Consider the following 22693-nt stretch of genomic DNA (forward strand, 5'->3'; position numbering starts at 1 on the left):
AGAAGATCTTTGAAGTCAAGAGAAGGTTGGAAAGGGTTAGTTTCCAATGTCCCACATCTGCATGCAGCATGTAGGTAGCCAATCCTTTCCCGTCTTTTCCCGACTTTTATCTATTGAACATCATGGAAAGTCAGCCAAAAGAAGAAGAAGGAGGAGGAGGAGAAGGAAGAAGAAGAAGAGGAGGAGAAGGAGAGGAAGAAGAAAAAGAAGAAGAAAAGAAAGAAGAAATTGAACACTGAAGTGATCCCAGACCAAGCTTTGAGCCTTTCAGCTTGATAGAGAAAGTGCTGTCATTGTTCAAAATGCAGGACCCTAACGTTGAGCGCTTCCCCAAAGTATTGGCCCATCATGCAATCTGCTGCTACAGTGTCATCTATGAGGAATACAGGAAGACCACTGCTCAAAATTCACTTCAGGAAAGTAGAAAAACTTGCTGCATCAACTTCAAAGGATGAGCCAACAACATCACCATAACTATCAGGTTTTACCGTGATTCTGTCACTTATGTAAGGTAAGAACTCTGTTGCACGTGATATTTTTTTTAACACTAGTTTGGACTTGTGAACAGAACAGGTTTGTGAACAGTCTCTCGGAACGTAATCTGTTTGTAAGTAGAGTAATGTCTGTACCGTGAAAAAGAGGTGGGGAAATATTGGAATCGTCACATTTTTTTAAAATGAGAAAATGATGTCATACTCTTAAAATGACACAGAACAGTATTATATGAATGGTGCATATAACTGTCATATCCAATGTAGATTTTTGCTCAGTATAAAACAAAGCATCTAATAAATGCATAATAGCTCAGGATATTAGCCTTCAGACACAAGCTTAGAAATTATTGCAGATTGCTGTCATTTCCTCGGAAAAAGAGGGGAAACTGCCCTCTTGCTTTATGAGTTTAAAAGGCAAGATTCTTGTTAATTCTCATTGTTAATCAAAAATACTACATTTATTATGCTTTAGATGCACTGTACATATCTGTAACGGGGTATAATACTATGCTTTATATGCATACTATACATGTCCCTGATTGGGTCATAATTTCATTCTTCTGTAAATAATATTATAAAATGCAATTAAGAGGAAATGTAAAAATGTAAAAGCGGCATAAATTAAGGGGGAAAATGAAGTGATTCAGACAAAAATAGGGAATACAAGCCAGAAACAGAAAAAAAAAGTTGCACATACTGGAGAATGCAGGTGTTGTTGTTGTTGTTGTTTTGGTAACTTCAGTCCATCCTTCTATCTTCCTGCAAGGGTTATATAAATGGTTGGAAAACCATTTGAAGAGAGTGCAATAAAGACAGAGAATCTTACTAAACAATAAAACTGCTGTCATGAAAAGCATAAGCAAATGAAAGTAAATGTTCCCTAAGGAAGAGATGAATTATTAGCTTACGGTTTATCAGCATAGTCTAAATAAGAGATAGGCTCTTAATAGAAGAAAGAAATGGATGGTTAGCTGACTGCTTTGCATATTAATTAGTACGGTGAGCTCTGTACACACTTGTTAGGTGTTCAGTGAAGTTCTCTTTCAAGTGAGCTAACATAGAAATTAAGCATGGTGTAGCTCTGGCACTTTGAGCAGTTCAGGAGAAACAAGTGTGCAAAAGGGAGAAAAACAACAACCCCAAACCTCAAAAAATAAATAAATCTTATTTCAGTTTCTTTGCCGGCTGCTAAATAGTCACATTGTCCTTGGGAGGTTTTAATGCTCCCTGGAGGTTTCATGCTGTTGTAGATCAAAGAGGCTAAATTTCTTTATAACTTTGTTCTGTAATCCTATTGGAAAACTCGCTCTCAGCAGAGTTGAATGTTGGAGCCTTTCAGAGCTTGTCACATGAGCAGATTATTCACCTGTAGACTGTCTGTCCTGAAGTGAACTTGAGAGAACACAGCTCTCCTTTGCGCGAGGGAGAAATAACAGGATGCCACTGCTGGCATCTTCATGGATGGCCTTTCCTCGATGCAGAATCTTCTGTGCGATTGAGGGCTCTGCAATCTGAACACCTGACAGGTAGTCCTCAACTTAGAATCTCACAACTGAGCTCAAAAAAATTGATGTTGGTAAGTGGGAAATTTCTTAAGGGAATTTTGCTCCATTTCACGATTTGTCTCACTATGTTTGTTAAGTGAATCGCTGCAGTTCTTAAAATTAGTTACACGGTTCTTAAGTGAATCTGGTTTCCCCATTGACTTTGCTTGTCAGGAGGCCACAAAAGGGGGATCACATGACTCCGGGACACTGCAACCATCATAAATGTGAGTCAGTTATCAAGCGTCCAAATCACGTGACCATGGGGATGCTGCAACGGTAATAGGTGTGAAAAATGGTCATGTCACTTTTTCCCCCCAGTGCCGTTGTAACTTCTAACGGTCACTAAACGAACCATTGCAAATCGAGGACTACCTGTATTTGGTCCCGAAACATATTTCTCTGAATTACACATTCTTAGCTACATCCCTGAGTGTAGTATATAGTGTGTCAATAATCCTGCAAAAGTTATTTAAATATCAAATTTTATTGGAACTATTAAGATGTCGATCGTCTCTGTAGCCATGCTGCCCCTCATTGCCAGATAAACATTTAGCCTTCCACCAGATAGGTTGGCAGGGAATGAAAGGAGCAGTCTGTGCTGGACATAGAAGAAGGGGCATTTTTATTCCTCCATGGCCGGCATCAAAAGCAAGAGAGCTGGCTGGTTTGTTGCTGCGTTTCTGTGCCAGCAAAATAGAAATGTAGATTGAATGACATCTCCTGCTGTTCTCTGTGTGTGAAAAGAGGAGGCTGTGATTAGGAAAGCAGGCTGCTGAGACCCCCATCTGTGTGATTTTTAAAAAAGTATTATAAAGGCAAGACTGAGGAGATCGTTGGCCCTACAGATATTGTTGAACTAATCTTCCAGCTTTCTTCATCTTTGGCTGTGCTGTCTGGGGTTACTGGGAGTTGTGATTCTGAAACATCTGGAAGATTGTTGGTGGTAAGGTGTAACTTCTGTTAATAGGGGTAATAGGTGCAACCCACGGAAAATCATAGCAAATGCTAAACTGGCCACACGCTTCTTTGTCTTTCTTTGTCAAAGGTACCTAGAGTCCCAGTTGGATCACAATGTGACCTTTAGTGCAGTTTGGATGCCTAGCCCAGCTACCCCCATTTCTTTCTTTTTCTTTTCTTTTCTTTTCTTTTGAGACTTCTAGACAATAAGGCTGAATGAATGGCTGTTCTAAGATGCCTTGGACGTGTTAAAAAAATTGTTTAAGACAACTAAACAGAGTAATCCCCTCTCCCATGAAATGTAGATCCAGTCAGAACTGTTTTGTTTGTGGCCTTGGCTACCAAGCCCGGGCTTGTTCACCATTGTTGATTTGTTTTATTAGGTCAAATTCCTGCCTTTATCCACTCTCCTTCTCTTTGCTTTTGCTTGTACATAAAATCAGGACATTCTGACTTTGATGATTTTGTAATCTTTTAAACTTCCTTAGTCACTTAGAAAGCATTGAAGCCATAGGCAACTCTTCTCCAGAGCTGACTACTGAAATAGCGTTGGAGGTAGACAGGGCTAGGAAATGAGAGAATTCTGTGAACGAAGGCTGCTTTGAATTGAAAGCTTACTGGAACAAGGAGTGTGTATGTTCCTCTAAAATGGGAAAAAAATTACATTTGCTTCTCTGAGTTTATAAAAGAAAATATAGGTTAGTTGCCAGAGACCATTTGGTGGCCAGATCTTTATTTTTAGGATTGGAAGACAGATGTATATACTCCTGTCTACCACGTCACTTTCAAAGACCCTGTTGCACGTTGGGTGAGGTTTGATTGACAATAGCACCAATTCTGCCTGTATTCACAATTGTTTTTCAGGATTATGGACACAAGAGAAGTAGCCTTTCTTTCTGAGAATTGCCATAGTCATAGTATTAGTCATAGAAGCAGTTATTATGTATATTTTTAATAAATTGTACCATATTGCTCTCTTCAGTGCATCGTTCAAAATCAAAGAGCAACATAAAAAGATTTGAATAAATTTTTCAGGAGAACCTCACCAACTGGGTGCCCTTCAGATATACTGAACCTATAATTTCCAGCACGTTCAGAGCCAACTGGCCAGGGTAAAAATCAAAGTCGGCTTAAAACAGAACAAACTTCCCATTAATATCGCCCCTCCCTCCCATATATTTAATATTCTCTTCATTTTATTACATTAATGATGACTTTTTTGGCAGTAGGTTTTGGAGGGGTTGGGGGAATATAACCAAGGTTTGATGGGCTGTAGGCAAAATCCCCACGGGGGGGGGGCTTTGTGGTCCATATCTGATCCTGAATATCGGAGAAAGAAAGATGGAATGGAAGTGCAAGAGGTAAATAAAGACTGTAGTTCTGAATTCAAAGAGTTTCGCTATATTGTGTACAACACAATACTCCAGAAATTGGCAGTCTTCCTTATCCACTTATAATTACAGGTAGTCCTCAACTTATGATCATAATTGAGCCCAAAATTTCTATTGCTAAGTGGGACATTTGTTAAATGAGTTTTGTCCCATTTTACAAACTTTCATGCCACAGTTAAGCGAATCGCTGCAGCTGCTATTAGTAACATGGTTGTTAAGTGAATCTGGCTTCCCCATTGACTTTGCTTGTCACAAGATTGCAAAAGGGGATCACATGACCCTGGCTCACTGCAACCATCATAAATACAAGTCAGTTGCCAAGAGTCTGAATCTTGATCACATGACCATGGGGGATGCTTAACTTCATCTGTTAACATTTAACTTCAAGTGTGAAAAATGGCCATAAGGCACATTTTTCAATGCTGTTGTAACTCTGAATGGTCACTAAACAAACTATTGCAAGTCAAGGACTACCTGAAGTGCCTACCAGCTGAATTGCTGTAATTAATCTTCAGGAAAAGTTGCTTTGGCTGTACAAATCTAGCGTGTCAGAGAGACCATTTAGATTGGTGCTATTTCATTTTTTTGTTATGGAACTGTCAGCTAAGTGGGCATTTATTACTTAGCTCTGTAAAGGGATGTGGAGCATGGGATAGTAGGGACAGGATTTCTGTCATGAATCTTTATTGATGGTTAACTACACAAAGTGAAATCAATTAATGTTACATTAACCATACTGAGTTGTGTAAGGATTTGAATGAGAGCCAGCGATTTTTCTGAGGTGGCACTTCCTTACATAACCTGGCTGACTCAGCAGAGAAACTGCCAGAATTTGGTTGATGTATTTGGTTCAAAGTGACTCATTTGAGAAGTCTTTTTAAGTCTGCCTTTTCTGGATATGCGGGCCTGTGGAATCCAGCTCTACCCAGCGAATTGAACCCTGATGATTAAAGTGACAATTGTGATTCTTCCCTGCAAATCTTCCCTGGAGTTCTAATTAGTTGAGAAAAAGTGTGTCTAGCACTAGCAGTGTGTGACCCTCTGTGTCACTTAACAGGGTTTCACCTCTGAAGAGGAAAAGTTCATATTTGGAATTGTTTGCTGACATTTTTCTGCTTTGGAAAAAATGTAGGATGAGAATACTATTCTTTAAAAAAAATACGTAAAGACCAGTGCTTTCACATATCCTCCGGGCAGTGAAGATTTGTAAGAAGTAATCTTATTTCTCGAGATAAAGTAAATAATCTTATTTATTGGTCTATCTAATTTTTAAAATTGCCCATCTCACCAAAAGCAACTGTAGGTGGCATACAACAAAGTTAAAAACAGTGAATAAATACTTAAAATCTGCTAAAATTTCAGAAGATCACTGAGAAAGATTTTTTATGAGGTGCAAGGGTGTAGTCAAACATTTTTGTCTATTCTCAAATTATTTTAGAGTTAATACAAAATTAAAGAGAGTGTAAATATTTCCCATTTACATAATTTACCCAATTTCTTAATCAGAATATGATTTTCTTTGTTGTAGAATTGTGATGCTATCATTTTGAATGCCTTTTGCTTAAGCAGTGATTACTAGAAAACATTTTATTTATTTATCCAATTTATGGGACTGCCTCATTCATTTCGTCAATCCCTTGAATCATTGAGAAGAGGCTAGATAGGTTTCCAACACTGGATTTCAGAAAGGTTCAAAGAAGTGAGAAACAACAATGGAATTCCTAACTGAGAAATTGAAAAAAGTAATGTAAAATAAATACAGATATGTTCATATAATCACCAGGAGTCAAGCTTGATTCAGTGTTTTTACATTTATAAAACATAAAATTTCCATGACACAGATTTTGAGCCACAGAAAAATGCACCAGGCTTTAGTCCCAAATAATGATATTTATAAGACAATTTTATATTGGGTATTTTAATGATCCTTCTTTTCACAAGCAGAACAATAGACTTTTACAGAGATTTTTCTAAGAGAGGAATACAAGAAACCCATCAAAACCCATTTTTACAAAATTAGTTTCAATATGTGTTCTAAAAGGGTATTTGAATTAGTGTCAGCACACTTTTCTGTTGATTCAGAATTTAGCCCTTGAATTAGTTGTTTCAGATTGATTGAGTCTAACGGGCATTTTGCTTCACTTGGTCTTGTGAGTGCTTAAAAAATAATATACTGCCGTCCTCCAACTTGAGCAACACTTATGTATCGTTTGGTTATATTCTTACATAGCCATATATCCTCATAGAAGATTCCTAATGGTTTACACCCTAAAATGATACAAAACATACAACAATGTATAATTAGTACATTACAAATCATAAATATTAAAATAGAATTATAATAATTATCAAGAGCCTCAAACGACAATGGCCTGAACCTTTAAAATCGTAGAAGAGCAATTCCTCATAAGGTATCTTTATGTCAACCAATGTCAAGGCCCGAGTGTAATTATTTCCTCAACCTTTTAAGAATATAGGTCTTGGACAAAGAACCAAAGTGAGTAGTCATGTCAAGAAAAATATCACATATGCATTTATAAGTGCTCAAACATGAGTCCTTCTATGTTGTACATTAGCCTTCCCCATCTGGTACTCTTCAGACTTGTTAAGAGTTTTGGTGATTTTTGAGAAATCATGAAAGACAGGCATAGAGCCAAAGACTTGAAGGAGCAGAATTCCTAAAAAGAAGACTTGGGTAACTGCAGACCAGTCAGCTTAATACCAATGCAGGGTAAAATTCTGGAACATATTGCTAAGCTTACAATCAGTTGCTAAGCATTTAGAAAAGAATGTACTGTTTGGCAGAAGAATAAATCATGTTGAATCAACCTGTTCTTTTTTTTTTAAACAGAACGATCAATTTAGTTAATCAGATGTCAGGCCCAAGCCCCAGAGGTGACACAGCAAAGTCTAATCGAGTTCAGTTCTTTATTTGCTCACACATAATGGACAAAATCTTGTCAAACTAAGACAATAATCTCCTGTCCTCTATATACATCCCAAGAGATTGTAAGGTATGGCCACCCTTTAACATCTCTCCTTCCCACCTCCTCCCCCTTCGGTTCAGGACTATGCAGTCACTATCTGCGCCTCTCTTTGGGAAAGTAACTTAGAAAGAGGTGTCTGGAGTTAAAAGTTACATTATAGGTTCTATGCTTTCAAGGTATTTTAAAATTGGAGAAAGGGTTAAGAAAATACGATTATCAAATTTGCAGGTCACACAAGTATAGGAATGTTAGCAAATATGTCAAAGGAGAACATCCAAATCAGCAAGATGTATTTGATAGGGACAAATGTGACATTTTACAATAGATAGGAATAATCAGTGGCATAGCCTAGAGCCATACTAGGACACAGTACAGATGAAAATGATGTGGGCATTTCATTGGATCACAAGTTAAAACATGAGCCAACAGTATGATGCTGTTGCAAAAAACACATTCATTTTTAGACTATATCAGCAGAAATATAGTGACAAGATGAAGAGAAGTCATCATTTCCTTCTATTCTGCTTTGGTCAGACTATAACTAGGATATTATGCTTAGCTCCAAGAAAATGTGAGTAACTCAAGCATGTCCTGAGGGCAACAACTAAGTTGATAAATAATCAGGAAGGAAAAGGAGGAATGGTTGAGGCATGGGGTGTGGTTAGTCTGTGTGGAGACATGTTAGCTACCTTCAGTATTATAATATTTAATAGCTTTATTTTAAAAAAATATTTTGCAGTATTTGATTGCCAAAAATATTACTCCTACTCTAAATGACTACTACTTTTTTATTTGCACAACATCTGTGGTACAAAATAAAATATGCAGCCAGGGTTATTTGGGGGTGTGTGTGTGCATGCACTTAAATAGAGCTTATGGGAATTAGTCACACATTCTGTAATGTAATTGATTAATAGAACTTGCCGCTTCAAATCCTTAAGAGCTTGTCACTCATGTAACCTTGAAATGAACCATATTACAATTTGATTTGGGAGGCAGGGCTTTTTGTGGTTGGCAATGGGGTAAGCATAAGTGAAGAACTTACACATTCTTGTAAATAAATCCCATCTCAGGTTTCTTGAATGATGGAAGTGCTGAGAATATAAATTTACAAAATCTCTTGAGCATAATAACCTGTTGTGTGATAAGAAGGAATCCAACTTCTTTGTAGCCTTGCAATAAAGTTTTATCCTGATCATTCTCAAACTATTAGCCCTATTATCCTGTTTTATTTTTTTTTATTTTTTTAAAGAGGAGAGATGATAGGTTTCTTTATTATTTGCAGCTTGTGCTAAGGAAAGAGCAAAGGGGTGCTTTAGAGGGCAAAAGGCATTAGATCTCTTTATGTTAAAGCCAAATTATCTAAGTCATTTCAAATATCTTGAGGTCTTGGCAGGAATAAGCTCTCCTATGTAAGAAGCAGGATTGAATAGAAACCAAGGACTGTCTGCTGTATAGGACACTTCACATCCTGCAGTTCATGGACACGGTTCTGTTTATGTACTGCAGTTTCTTGAAAGCGCACACTAGAGCAGAGGGGGGGGCACAGATTCAGCTTTTTGAAAGTTTTAGTATTCATTTGGAGTTTTTTAAAATATAGATTAAACATTCAGCTATGATGACGGTAAAACCATTCTTGGAATTAAGGATGTGTTAAGATTTAGAAAACAGGTACAGGCAGTCCTCGACTTTTAACAGCTTGTTTAAGTGACCGTTTAAACAGCACTGAAAAAAGTAACTTATGACCATCTTCCACACTTATGACCATTGCAGCATCCCCATGGTCACGTGATTTACATTCAGATGCTTGGCAACCAGTTCAGATTTACGACGGTTGCAGTGTCCTGGGGTCATGTGACAACAAGAATATACTTCAGATCTTTATCTCTTCTCTACCGTTGTAGATAATGTTACCCTCCATGCTAACGCTTTCATTTTAGAATTTCTTTCCAATTTCCTGTTGTTGTTTTTTAACAAAAGCTCCTATGATCATAATTTTATAATTATCCTCAGGTTGCTCTTCTAGCAAAACCTTCTCTAAATTTGGAAATCACACTATAGGTAGTCCTCAACTTGCAACAGTTCATTTAGTGACTATTTAAAGTTACAAAGGCACTGGAAAAAGTGACTTATGACAGTTTTTCAGACTTACAACTGCTGTAGCATCCGCATGATAAAAAATCAGATGCTTGGCAACTGACTCATATTTATGACTGTTGCAGTGTCCTGGGGTCATCTGATCAACTTTTATGGCCTTGTGACAATCAAGCCAACTAGGGAAGCCAGATTCACTTTAACAACCGTGGTAGTTGCTTAATAAATACAATGATTCACTTAACAACTGTGGCAAGAAAGGTCGTAAAATGGGGCAAACTCACTTAATAAATGTTTCACTTAGCAACATAAATTTTGGGCTCAGTTATGCCCAAACCTGAGGGCTACCTCTGTACAGATTCTTCATTAAAATGAAAAACCTTATTTCAAAAAGTTTACAATTATTTATTTTCTTGATTCTGCTCTTGAATTTTCCTTTGTAAAGTAGTAATAAGCATTTTTTTTATCGTTGCGAATCTCTTTTCAGATTTGCTCCTTTTTCAGGATTGTTCTTTAATTTTTTTCCTAGAAAATATGAGATCACTTTCATAGAGACCAAGTTTCTTCTCATAAATGCATTTCTTATTGTGACAACAACTGTGTGATATAAAGCAGGGCTTTTCAACCAGTGGTGCGGGTACCACCTGTGGTACATTGGCACCTGGCAGGTGGTACACGACCATCCTAGAAAAGTGGTAGCGGGGAAGGGGAATGAGATCAACCGGTGGCAGCTCCGCACAAGCCTGAGCAAGAGATGGCTGGAGCTTCAGGGCTGTCAGGGCTCAGCAGAAGTGCCAGGATCAGCGCCAAGGTCCAGCTGGAGCTCGGCATTGATCCTGGCGCTTCTGCTGAGCCCAGAAGAAGCGCCGATCAGCTGGAATGTTGCAGCATCTCCAGGGTCATGTGATTTACATTCAGATGCTTGGCAACTGATTCATATTTATGACAATCACAGTGTCCAAGGGTCACGTGAAGTGACCAAAACCTGCTACAACCACCCAGCAGAGGGGGAAAAATAAAAACCAAACACCCCCCACCTCACCCCCACTGCCAATCCTCAACAGAAATGCTCACAACAATGAAAACCTCGGAAAGGAGGAAGAGCGCAGGCAGGCAGGCAGGTGTCTTGCTCGGCTGTGGCTTGGAGGGCACTTTTTTCAGTGCCATTGTGACTTTGAATAGTCACTAAGCGAACTGTTGTAAGTCGAGGACTACCTGTACTTCATCACCTTTCTCTTTTTTGGGTGGGGGTCATCAAGGTTTTGACACCTTGCTAGGTGACTGGTGGTACTCGGATGTTGCCATATCCTAAAAGTGGTGAAAAGGTTGAAAAGCCCTGATATAAATTATATAAAAGGAAAATGATGTAAAATGGCGAGGTGTGGATTTTCATTGCCTGGAGTTATTTGTAAATAATAAAGGTGGGATAAAAATCAAATAAATAAATTCCATTTGCAGTTGTATTGCTTCTAGCTGTTCATGGGAAGAAATTCCAGTGGACATATTTCAAGTGGGTTTATGTGCCAAGCGTGAATTATATGAAATAACATTGGGATTTGCAACACTTTCTTTAAATCATGCTGATTGCAAGGCTGTTGGCACTGGCAGACCTGAGCTTGTAAAGGAAGATGAATCATCTGTTTATTCTCTGTTGCAGCTTTTTGCGTGATATGAAAAGCTTCCGCGAGAGAAAAAAATAAAACCAGGGAATGGGAAGGAATTAAGTGTGCATGTGAACGTTAATAGAAGTTAGAAGTGGTGTTATTTTTTTTCCTGTTTTGCAAAAGTGTTTTTCCAATATAAGGTGGACTCCTGGGGTTTTCTTGGCTGATATTGATTGTGAATTTTGAGGGATTTTAGCATTTTTGTGTTCTTAAATGTTGCGAGCCAAAACTGATACAAGGCACTACATTATTTAATAGTAAATGTGCTTTTTTTTTAAACTAAAGAGTGATGCAGAGATTTTGTTGGTATATCTTCACAGGAGTTAATCAAACAGGAAGACCCTGAGCTGGGAAACAAAAATAGAAAATTTTTGTAAAGAACTGACGAACTCATACTATGCTAAACATTTTCCTCCTAGTTCCCAGACATATTTTTTTTCCTTCTGTATATGAATCATTTGGTTTTTTAATATCATTTTTAAGGAACATTCAACATTTCTTAAGATTTCTTTTGATAGTGTTCACCGGTGATATTACTGACTGGTCTTTGCCATGACTGTAAATTGAATGACAATGGAAGGACAACAATAACCCAAAACCCTGAAGAGAGAGGAATTTGATAGTGGAAAAGGTATTTCTGTCCAAGGGTTACAGGGAGGCAAGGCCTTTTCTGATCATAACTAGTGAATAAAAAAAATGTAGCTACCCTTCCATGCTTTTGTAATTTAATAAATAAATTAAAATTGAAGAGTCGTCTCATGCCACCTATTTAAGTGGGATGCAGGCAGTCCTCGTTAACTATCACTTATTGAGTGATGACTTAAAAAGTTACGCAGGTACTGAACAAGTGGTATTTATGGACAATCCTTGAAATCTCTGGCTGATCCAACACCCCCGTAATCACTTAATCACCATTTATAACCTTCCCTTGTCTGGCTTCCCACAAGAAAACTCAGCGGGACTTTTAGTAGCGCAATATTGGAAGAAGGAAGAACTGCCGACTATAGAAGAGTGGACTTTGAAAGTTTCTAATTTGGCGGAAATGGCAAAGATTTCAGCATATTTGAAAGATCAATCGCAACAGAGATACATTGTGGAATGGAGAAGATGGATTGAATATATTCAGAATAAATATGGGACTAAAAAGTATCATTTAGCATTTGAATAAGTAGTGGATTTTTATGATGTATAATTAGTTAGTAGTTATTTTATTAATATTTTGACTATGGAGAGTTAAAGTGTGATAGAGTCTAATGTTTTATAATTATTGTTGTTAGCATATTTTAGATTATGTTTGTTTGTATTATTATACCCTGTATTCAGCTCTGGGAAGTTGGGGAGGGTAGGGTGGGGGGGGGGTTGGGGAGAGGGGAGGGGGAGGAGGGGTTTTTTTGTATTTAAAAATGTTTTGTATAACCTTTCAATTAAAAAAAACAAAAAAACAGCGGGGAAGTTGGAAGAGAAGGTTGCAAGTCACTCCTGTAAATGGTTATTCCCATCACTTTCTCACAGCGCTCGCAGAGGGCTGCAGCAGCTACCTATGTGCCCCACCTGCTCCTGAGCACTTGGTCACAATCATACCGCAGCAGCCACTTAGCTGCTGCTGGCCTGCTTGCGAGCCACTTAGGACACGCGACTGTCCGTGGCTTTGCCAACAGAAGCCAGCAGGAAGTAATGAGGAGGCGCCCGCTTAACAATGACAATAGACACTGGCAGGATCACTATTTCTAACTATCCGGTCATGGGATGTCCTGTTTTACAAAAGTATCATTTGGTGACAGAAATTCTAGTCACAAATTCCTGTTTTTAAGCGAGGACTGTTGGCCTTTTTGCAGCTAAGTCTGAACTTGAAGAAGATTCTTTAATCATCTTCCTTACTTTTCCCTTCGGTATAAATTTGCCTTCTTCTACACAGGATTTTACTCTTGAGATCTTAGTTCATGTCTGCCCAAAGAGAGCAGGGTCATACTGACACTTGTGAAAGCAGTAGTCCTACCCTTTCTATGATAAGCTTGTTTTCTCTGTGTCTCCCGTGCTGCCTTTGCTGGCCCTGCCCTTTTCTGTTCAAGGATGTGATAAGGTTCTGGCTTCTGTGCAGGCTTACTTTGGTGATTAGGCATCAGGATTATGGGTCCTGCAATTCTCTTCCTTCCTGGGAAGTGCAATGGCTTCCATTGGTTAGAGGCTTAAGGAATTAAGAAAGCAAGCCTTTGGGAAGGGCAAGTGGCTTTCCCAGAACCATCTCTTAGTTTAGTTTATTAACACAGTACCTACTGATAGAAGGGAATATTTGCAACTCAGTGTTTAACTGTGAGGTCCTTGGTGCTCTCTGAGGTTGGCTGTTTTCTTGCAGACGTTTCTTTACCAAACTAGGTAAGTTCATCAGTACACAGTATTTACTCTCAGCCAAATATGAGGCCAAGCCATATTTAAACAAAGAGTCTTAGGTGTTAGTGCCCAAATTGTCACTGAGCCACTTGCAAACATCAGGTTGTTAAAATGGCTGGCCAAGATATTTTGAAAGAGAAAAATAACTGACACTGCATCTAACTCAGTAGCAGTACCACAGAATAGACCTTCCAATGCAAGAGTGGAACGGATGCATTCTATAGTTAAATACTGTATGGACAATACTTGGAAAGGACACTTGTACGTGGGGCACCAGAAATAGAAGACAATGTGTCCATCCTCTTCAATTATATATATTGCTAATTATATATCCCAGCAAGGGCCCAGTACAGTATTTACAGAGACAGAACTTGACAGAACTACACATTAGGATAGCAATAAAAGATTTTATCTTCTTCAAGGCCCAAACACGTATTTAGCCACTAGAACTGCTGCTAGGACTGTTCAGCTGAGAACACATTTTATTGAACACATTGGAGCAGCACGTAAAGGTAATGCCTTCATCTAAGCACACATTGCTTTATATTTTAGTAATCCTGCTTTATATTTTATCCCACACTCTTTTATCTTGCCCATTTATCTTTTATTGTAGCCTGTCTTACTGTTTTAGCTTATCTTCATTTAACTTTACTGTGGCTGATGCCTATTGCTTCTTGATACTGTATGGTCAGCTTACTAATCAGTAAGGCTATACCATACCATACTTCGATGGGTTCTACCTTATCGTAGCGCTTGGTTGGCATTTCTGAAGGTGGGGAACTACGGCCCCTTTATGACTTTCGGACTTCAACTCCCAGAATTCCTGAGCCAACCATTAAAGGGCCATAGTTCCTTACCTCTTATCTAGACTTATGGAACAAAATAGGCTAGTCAATAGTGAATCAGTTTTGGTTCCTCATTTTCCTGGCCAGAATAAACCAGATGTGTGTCAGACTGTGAAGGATGTCATTAGTTTCCAGATTTTTGGGTTGTTTTTTTTAAAAAATACATTGTCTGGGCTCAGCTGTTGTTTTTCTTCTTCTCAAGATGGGACTTCACCAGCATCTTTTTCATTTCAACGGCACAAGTGTCAGTTCTGGAAAACATACAACCTTATTTTACTGTTCCTTATCCCAGAAAGCAACTTCCTTTCACAGGACATAAACAAGCTGTTGTTTTCCATTTGGATTCATTGTGAGGGTAAAGGTACTCTCCTCACCGCTAAAGGGCAGCCATATTGGCAAGGGGCTAGCTATCCACTCATTCCTTTGAGCTGAACATGAAGCTGAAAGCAGCCAGCAATTGCAAAATTATGTCTGTTCTGTTTAGCTTTTAGAAAAGTGTTATTGGAGAGAGGAAAATGTGTAGGATGGTCCAAGGGTCATCTTCAGTTAAATTGACACTGCTGTGTGGAAGGGTTCTAAGTGATCTTAAAAATAGCAAATTCTAGGGAGGATATGGCCTGGGTCTCTGTTCTCCCCCAATGGGGAGTCTGCTATGTTTAGTCTTTAGGTCTCAAAACTTGTTATTCCCTCTATCAATCTTGCACATCCTGGTACCCCTCAGATACCCTGGGACTCCCAGCAAAATTTCACCGGAAAATTTAAAGTGAGCAAACGTGTGCCTAGCATCAAATTTTTACTGGGACTTTGTAGGCCCAGTGAGACTGCGAGGTTATTGGCATATACAACAGACAGCATGGGAGAATTTATAGTTGAGCAATAGAAGTGGCATTTAAAAAAATTAAATCAGTAAATAAAAAGAAAATGACAACTTTTGCCTCCCACAACTTATGTCCCATGCTCCTGTTGAAGTCGGAAGTCTGACTTCTTGTGGTGCAGTAGAATAAGGTACTGCACCACAACTTTTTACTTTTATATAATAATATATACTAGCCATTTCTATAACAAAGACCTATGTAACCAGCAAAATCCAAAATCAAAATTTAATTTTTTTCCCACCTCAAGCACAAAGTCCAAAAGTAGTTTCCAGGTGGAAACAAAATTAATTGTATTCTTTTTTAAAATCAAAAGCAGTCAACCTGGCCATCTCTGCTAACTCCATCAACTTTTGCAGCCATTTGTCCATTGTGGGAATCAAAGTGTCCTTCCATTTTTGTGTGTAAAGTAATCTTCCTGCCGTCAACATATATTGCATCAAAGTTCCATTTTTTTTCAAAGTCTTTATCCACTAGACTAAAAGAAAAGTCTGTGGTTTTATCTTTATATTCACTTTAAGAATCTTCTGTATTAAGATATGAATCGTACTGCAATATTTCTTTTGTTTTGTCACATGTCCACTCTAGATGATAAAAAGTTCCTTCTTTACATTTACATTTCCAACACTCATTTGAGATAATCTTATACATTCTTGAAGCAGTGAAAAATGCATGCCCCTTCTGTATTTGTTATAAAGAAGAGTGCCTTTTCTTCTGCAATCTCTGAACCGTCCAACTTCCAGGTCAAGATTGCAGGGGTTAAGAGTTACATATTGTGGGAGAGCCAGGGCTGGCAGGATGATGCAGAATAGCCTCTGGAGCTTGCTTGCCACCATACAGTTGTGTTGACAACTTCATGAAGCTTCAGGCTGAGATCATTCCCTGTGGCGGAGCCTGTGGACAGTTGCTTATACAGCTGTGAATATAGTGTTTGTAACTTGCATGGAAAAGATGAAAGCATTGAGGGCCGTTCTGGGAAGAGGCTGGATGGACTCGGTGTCCATCAGCAACCTCTGTAGATATTCACCACCCTTTCTGCTGGAATGTGTATGCTCAGCAAATAGAAAATTCCTAAGAGTGTTTGCTTAAAGCTTATAAAAGCCCTCCTGCCATTGTCAATGAGGACAAGGCAGAATAACTCTTTTCTAAACTGCTGTGGCGATGGCCTAGGTTTAATAAATGTTGTTTATTGTGTGTAATTCCATTAATGTCAAGTGAATGGAAGAGCAATTCTGCCGGTTGCTGCCAAAAGAATACTGGGGAGAATGATTTGTTCAGTTCCGATTTTTTTTTGAACATTTCCTCTTTTTTTTTTAAACTGCAACTTTCTGTTTTCACAAGCCAACAGCAGAATTGATTTAGCATGTCTATTTGCTTGTATACATTATAAGTTCATCCACTTTTTCTGCCAATTTGCTCACAGCGACCTAGTTAATTTCACGATCATCACCATTCACCACCATTGAATAATCTCATCAGATAGATCAGGCTGAGACTGAGTGATTGACTCAGAGCCATTCAGCAAGTTTCCAGCCTTAGTGGAGGTTTAATCTAAGAATACACATGAAATGAAATATATAAGCAAACTAGTAGATTATGAAAGTTCTGCTGAGACATTTGACAGAGCCAAAATCTGAAGACATTTCCTCCAAGCTTTATGCCCAGTAATCTTCTAAATAAACTAAAGGATTGGAAGGAAGCAACAGCCTTTTTCCATCTGAAACAGGCAGGATTGCAACATAAAAGGTCATCAGATCAGGAAGGTCTTGTTTCAAAAGTACACAAGTAATTTTTTTTAAAAAACAACAACTATACTGAAATGTATTGATCTCATCTCTGCTTTGATCCAGTAGATATGCCCTAGTCATGAGAGAAATGCAAAGAACAGATGTTGAGAGATACTGGCTCAGGCCTGTAATCAAACTCAGTAGATATTATGGCCAGAGTGTTAGCCCCACGAGGTACAACAGTCAAAGAAATCAATACAATGTTATGTCGGAACTACTTTTATTGTAACAAAATCTTCCAACTCTGAATGTGGTTCTGCCTCCCTTGCTTTATTTTTGTGTGGACTAGGGAGGGCCTTGTTTTCTCATGCCTTTTTTATGACCTGGGCTCAAGCCTCTCTTATCTAATCATTGCCTTGGTAGCAGCTCTTCCTGTCCTTTTAATGTCCCTTCCTATGCCCTCTACACAATACAGGAGGAGCCTCCTAAGGTTCTTCATCAGATGTTCTCCAGTGAAGAAAAAGTGTTAAAACAGGGCTGTCTACATACCCTCTTAAAATTATTTTTTTATATTTATGACATTACGGCAGCTGCGGAGTCACCATATTTTCTTCTCTCCTTCCTTGGATGTAATAGGTCATCCCTACCGCTTACCTTAAGCAAGTGGGGAAATGCTTATGGAGATCCTACTATGAAACAGTCTTCAAAGTTTACAGCATGCTACCACTCGTATAAGATTCCTCAGTTTGGGCTTTTCCCCACTTTTCAACATTTTTGATTCAGAATAACCACATTTAAATCATATAAGTAACAAATCCATCTGAGTGTCTATGGAGATTCTCAATCATCCAGGTCATGGTTGTCCCAAAGGTGCTTTTTCCCCCCCAAAAGGCAACTGGACTTTGTTGATTTTTTTTTCTTTGAAATTGTTTTTCTTCTCATCCAAGAACTGGAGAAGCTTCTTGGATGAGAAATGAAAATTTTTGAAAGGAAAAAAAAAACCCCAAGAAAGTCTAACTGCCTTTTGGAAAAAAGCACTTTTGGGAAATACAGGTGAGCTTCTTTCTGAATATGGACCAAAACAATGGAAACACACATTTCAGTTCAGTATGGACATACCAAAATCAATGGTTTGGTATGTTTATAGTAGTACTGCTTTTCATTGTAAAAGGCATGCATTTTGATTTATAATTTTTAAATGTATCACTGATATATTACTATTTTAAAGGTATAGGTTGTGTAATTGATTGCATTCTTTGAGTTTTGTATATCACTTGATAAATACCTTTGGAGACTTTTTTGGCCAAGAATTGTCATAGAAATAAATTATATCACCCTATAAAGAGGCATACTCTAAAGAGAAAGACATAATTGGAGCAAAGGGATTTAGTTTGGATGTATGTGAACAAAGTAGTCCTCTTTTGTAGCAAAAGCCAGCTGAGCTGATTGGCTTATTATTCCAAGTGATGGCATATGGCCTCTTTTGCCATTGAGCTCTCCAAAAGAGAGCATTTTTTCAATTTAAAAAAGTCATTTAATGCATGCCTGCTGGGCTTTTTTTTTAAAAGCAGCTTATCTGAAGCATATAGAAAACAAAAAAGCTAAATTAGTGTTTGATTCATTGACCTGCATGTCTAGCATTCTAAACAAGGATCTCAGCTTGGAAAATATGGCATAATAAATCTTGTTCTGTTGTGCATCTGCACATACCATAAGAATGTCTGCTATGCTTGTAGAATTGCTTTTAGCAGGTTTCAAATGTTCATTTTAACAATAACTGAGACAGGGTTTGATCTGTATTGAAAATATAGGCTGTTAAACATTCTCTTGATGAAGATTGTAAAGTTCCAGGGAATATATACACATACACATACACATACACATACACTCACGTATATGAATATAATAAAAAAGGTCTCAGGCAAGGAATGGAAGTTTGAAAATGAAATTAAGAGTAACATGTATCACTTGACACTTCATCTCTGTACAAGCAGCTTCAACTATTATGTACTTGACCACACTTGGGAAATCTGCAAATTTTCATCCTTGGAGACTTCTGTTTATTTGTGTGTTTTATTTAAGGGCATCTCAGATGATGATGATTATGATATAAGGACCATTCATATGATGATAATGTGGGAGTGCTTTCATTCTTAAAATCTTAAGTGCTGAGTATATAGAAGCCATGGTCGCACAGTGGTTAGAATGCAGGCAAACTTTGCTCAAAGCCAGGAGTTTGATCCCGACTGGCTCAAGGTTGACTCAGCCTTCCATCTTTCCGAGGTCGGTAAAATGAGGACCCAATTGTTGGGGGCAATAGGCTGATGTTGTAAACTGCTGTAAGGCACTGTGAAACAATATGTAAGTCTAAGTGCTATTGCTATTGTTATAATGAACAGCATCTAAATGACTCGCTGCAACAGGCACAGAGAAGAAAAGAAGAAGCGAAACATACAGATTGTAAATGATCTGAAAGACTGACCATTGATGACACACATTAGGAGAGCAGACCTTTCATCATTGCAGGCATGCCAGTTATTGCACATCGTTATTTGTTAGCCACAAATGCTGCAGTCCAGTCTGCTTCTATTTATAATTGGAGTTAGGCAAGCTTATCTTATTGCTGAATTTGAACGATTAGTGTTTGGTACATTTCCTCCTTCTCTATGTTCTGATTTGAAAGGTGTCTTTATGTCACAAGCATTGGTGTAGCTGGGAACTGTGAGGTAGGTAGTTCCCAGATAATTAAAAAGCCATTTAGCCAAGTATTCAGATAGTACGGAGACTGACTGAGAAGTTTACACTTGTGTTGAGATTATAGGCAATTGATTAGACTTGAAGGTCTTGCATTTAATAGCCTGTGGCTGAAATAGTATGTATTAACATGTTCTTCTGTTTGGAGGCATCTTTGTCTGTGAAGACACAGCTCATGTAGTGGATTTTGGAGATATAATATAAAAGTCCAAGGAAGAAAAAGTAAGTCCTGCTAAACTGAGAGACTTGGAATTCAGTAGTAAAACCAAGACTTATTCAAAGGAGGATACAGCAGTCTTTTCTTAGTATGAGCTCCAGTAATGCTCACATAAATAGGACTTAAAGCTTGCCCTTTGCCTGACAAGTATATACTTTGTGCTGTTTTGGGAAGTTCACACATGGATAAACTTGCCCAAGGAGTAAGGAGACTTGCTGGCCATTTAAGTAGTTGCTGTTGTATCTTATTACTTAACAATGGAAGGTCCTGTGAAGGTCCCTTTGAAGTGAAGACAGACAGATATTATCAATGCAGTAGAAGTGAACTTACTATACCTTAGGCACTGTAAATTTGAACAGAGTAAAACTCATGCAAAGGATTAGGCTACATACTTTGCCATACTGCTAAACCTTTTCTTCTTTTGATCTAGGACAGGGGTAGGCAACCTCGGCTCTTTTATGAGTTGAAGTCCACGAGTCATAAAAGAGCCGAGGTTGCCTACTCCTGATCTAGGACATAGATCAAAAGATATGCTAGGTATCTCGACTTGTGTTCCCTTGAACAGAACTAGAAACCGCCATATGACCAGGAGCTTTGTCTTTTCTAATCTAATAAATAATAGCATTCAGGTAAAAGTTGATAAAAATGCCCTGGCATCATTCCTATTCAGGGTTCAGCCTCAATTGCAGATTGAGAAGGTAGCAGGAAAATTTTATAGGTAGGGCTATCAAGCACCTCATTGTTTCTTTAAATGCAAGTTCATGGGCAGCATGTTGCTTTTAGTGCAGTTCACCAAAAAACAAAGAAACCAGAACTTCTGAATAATTGCATATCCATTTCTTTTTTGGTGCACTGCAGAAACTTAGGATTGACAATTTATATCAAATTAGGTCATACTTACTTAATCTAGGGTGGGCAATCTTTGGGCTGCATTTGATTCCCAGTGTTCCTTTAGCAGACCTTAAATACCCCCATGATTGGTCTGCTTAAATTTAGTTACAAATTCTAAATAGATTGGAACCTTTACCCTAATTTACCTTACCTTGAAACATCAGTGGAAATAGCAGTAGAAGCCCTTGGGGAGTCGAATTATTCAACCACTCTATCCTTATGAAGGCAATCTGAAATTGTGTCACTAAAGTTCAATCCTTTTGCCATCAAATTTCAGTGGCAGTATTTCAGAGCATGTGACAGTAATTGAAGATGGGATTAAAGTGGTTTTGTGTCCTACTGGTGCCATCCCCATCAGTAAGAAACTCCCCTCTTCCAAAAATGAATGGAGGAAAAAAAAGGGATGGTCTTTCTGAACAGTCATTGGACATCTTTTAAGCATGAAATAGCCCCTAATAATTGAAAAATTGCTGAGCCCAGATTCAGCCCCATGTTGCTTGAGAATATATAATGTCAGAGAATAGAACTGGGCTTTCAGTCTGGAGAAAAAAAAGGCCCTCTCGGACGCGGTGGCTCAGTGGGTTAGGACGCTGAGCTTGTCGATCAGAAGGTCGGCAGTTTGGCGGGTCAAATCCCGAGTGCCGCGTAGCAGAGTGAGCGCCTGTTACTCGTACCAGCTTCTGCCACCCTAGCAGTTCGAAAGCACGTAAAAAATGCAAGTAGAAAAATAGGGACCACTACGGTGGGAAGGTAACAGCGTTCCGTGCGCCTTTCGCGTCTAGTCATGCCGGCCACATAACCATGGAGACGTCCTCGGACAAGTGCTGGCTCTTCGGCTTTGAAATGGAGATGAGCACCGCCCCCTAGAGTCGGAAACGACTAGCACGCATGTGTGGGGGAACCTTTACCTTTACCTTTACAACTTCTCATTTTTCTCAGCTTTTTATTTGCATCTTTCTGACTTTGTGCTATTATATTCTGGAAGAAGGTATAACACTTACATACTTTGGTGGACCAATCTCTACATTCTGTGTGAACACTCCTCAATTGTCTTTGTTGGAATCTGGAATTGTTATGGATTCTTGGACAATAGAAAGGAAAGACCTGTTTGGAGAGTTCATTATTGGTCCCACTTTGTCTACCCTTTGTGTCAGGGGAACCGCCAGACAGATGGAAACATATATTGCAGTCATTAGTAGCAATTAACCATGGAATCCAGACATATCAAGGGCAACTTTGCTGTAGCCACTGCCTCCTTCAAATGTCCGTTTGGCTGATACTCAAGACTTTTTGACCTCAGTTTTCTAGAGGTGAATCCTCAGTGTTGTTGGGACATCATGAAATCACTGCATTGCTCAAGGAGACACATTGCTGGGGATATTTCAAAACCCCCATAATCTTTCAAGCCCTATCTTGATCCAACTCTTAAAATAAATAGTGTTGGGTAGGAGACGTAGGAAATTTCCCTGAGAAATTCTAAAAGAGAATATGTAATCATCCCATGGCTGATACTACAAGGGTGAAGCATACCGGTAATACAATGTTAATTTCAGGATAGTGACTGGCATGCCTCAGAGTTGAATGTCAGAATGAATGAGTAAAGGAATATCTAAATAAATGAGGAGTTTTCATGCATATTCTAATTAGAAGAGGGTCAAATTGGAAAATATGGGTAATCTGATAAAATTGGTATAGAAAACAAGTGTTGGACTGATTATTTCATTAACTGATTGATTAATCTTCATCAGCCAGAGGTGGGCTGCTTGAGTTGTTATCCTGGTGACTTTCTTCATTAAAAATCTGTTTTAAAAACCATAAATGTAAGAAATGCAGAGAAATCAGTAGTACAAGAATTTACATAAGGA

General features: G+C 38.5%; 1 protein-coding gene across 1 annotated transcript in view; it reads left to right on the forward strand.

Moving 5' to 3' along the window:
- The window catches only part of LRP1 (LDL receptor related protein 1), a 321802-nt gene that overhangs the window by 95376 nt on the left and 203733 nt on the right, over positions 1 to 22693 (forward strand). The window lies entirely within an intron of this gene.

Source organism: Vipera ursinii (assembly GCF_947247035.1).
Source record: "Vipera ursinii genome assembly, chromosome: 2".
NCBI lineage: Eukaryota > Metazoa > Chordata > Lepidosauria > Squamata > Viperidae > Vipera > Vipera ursinii.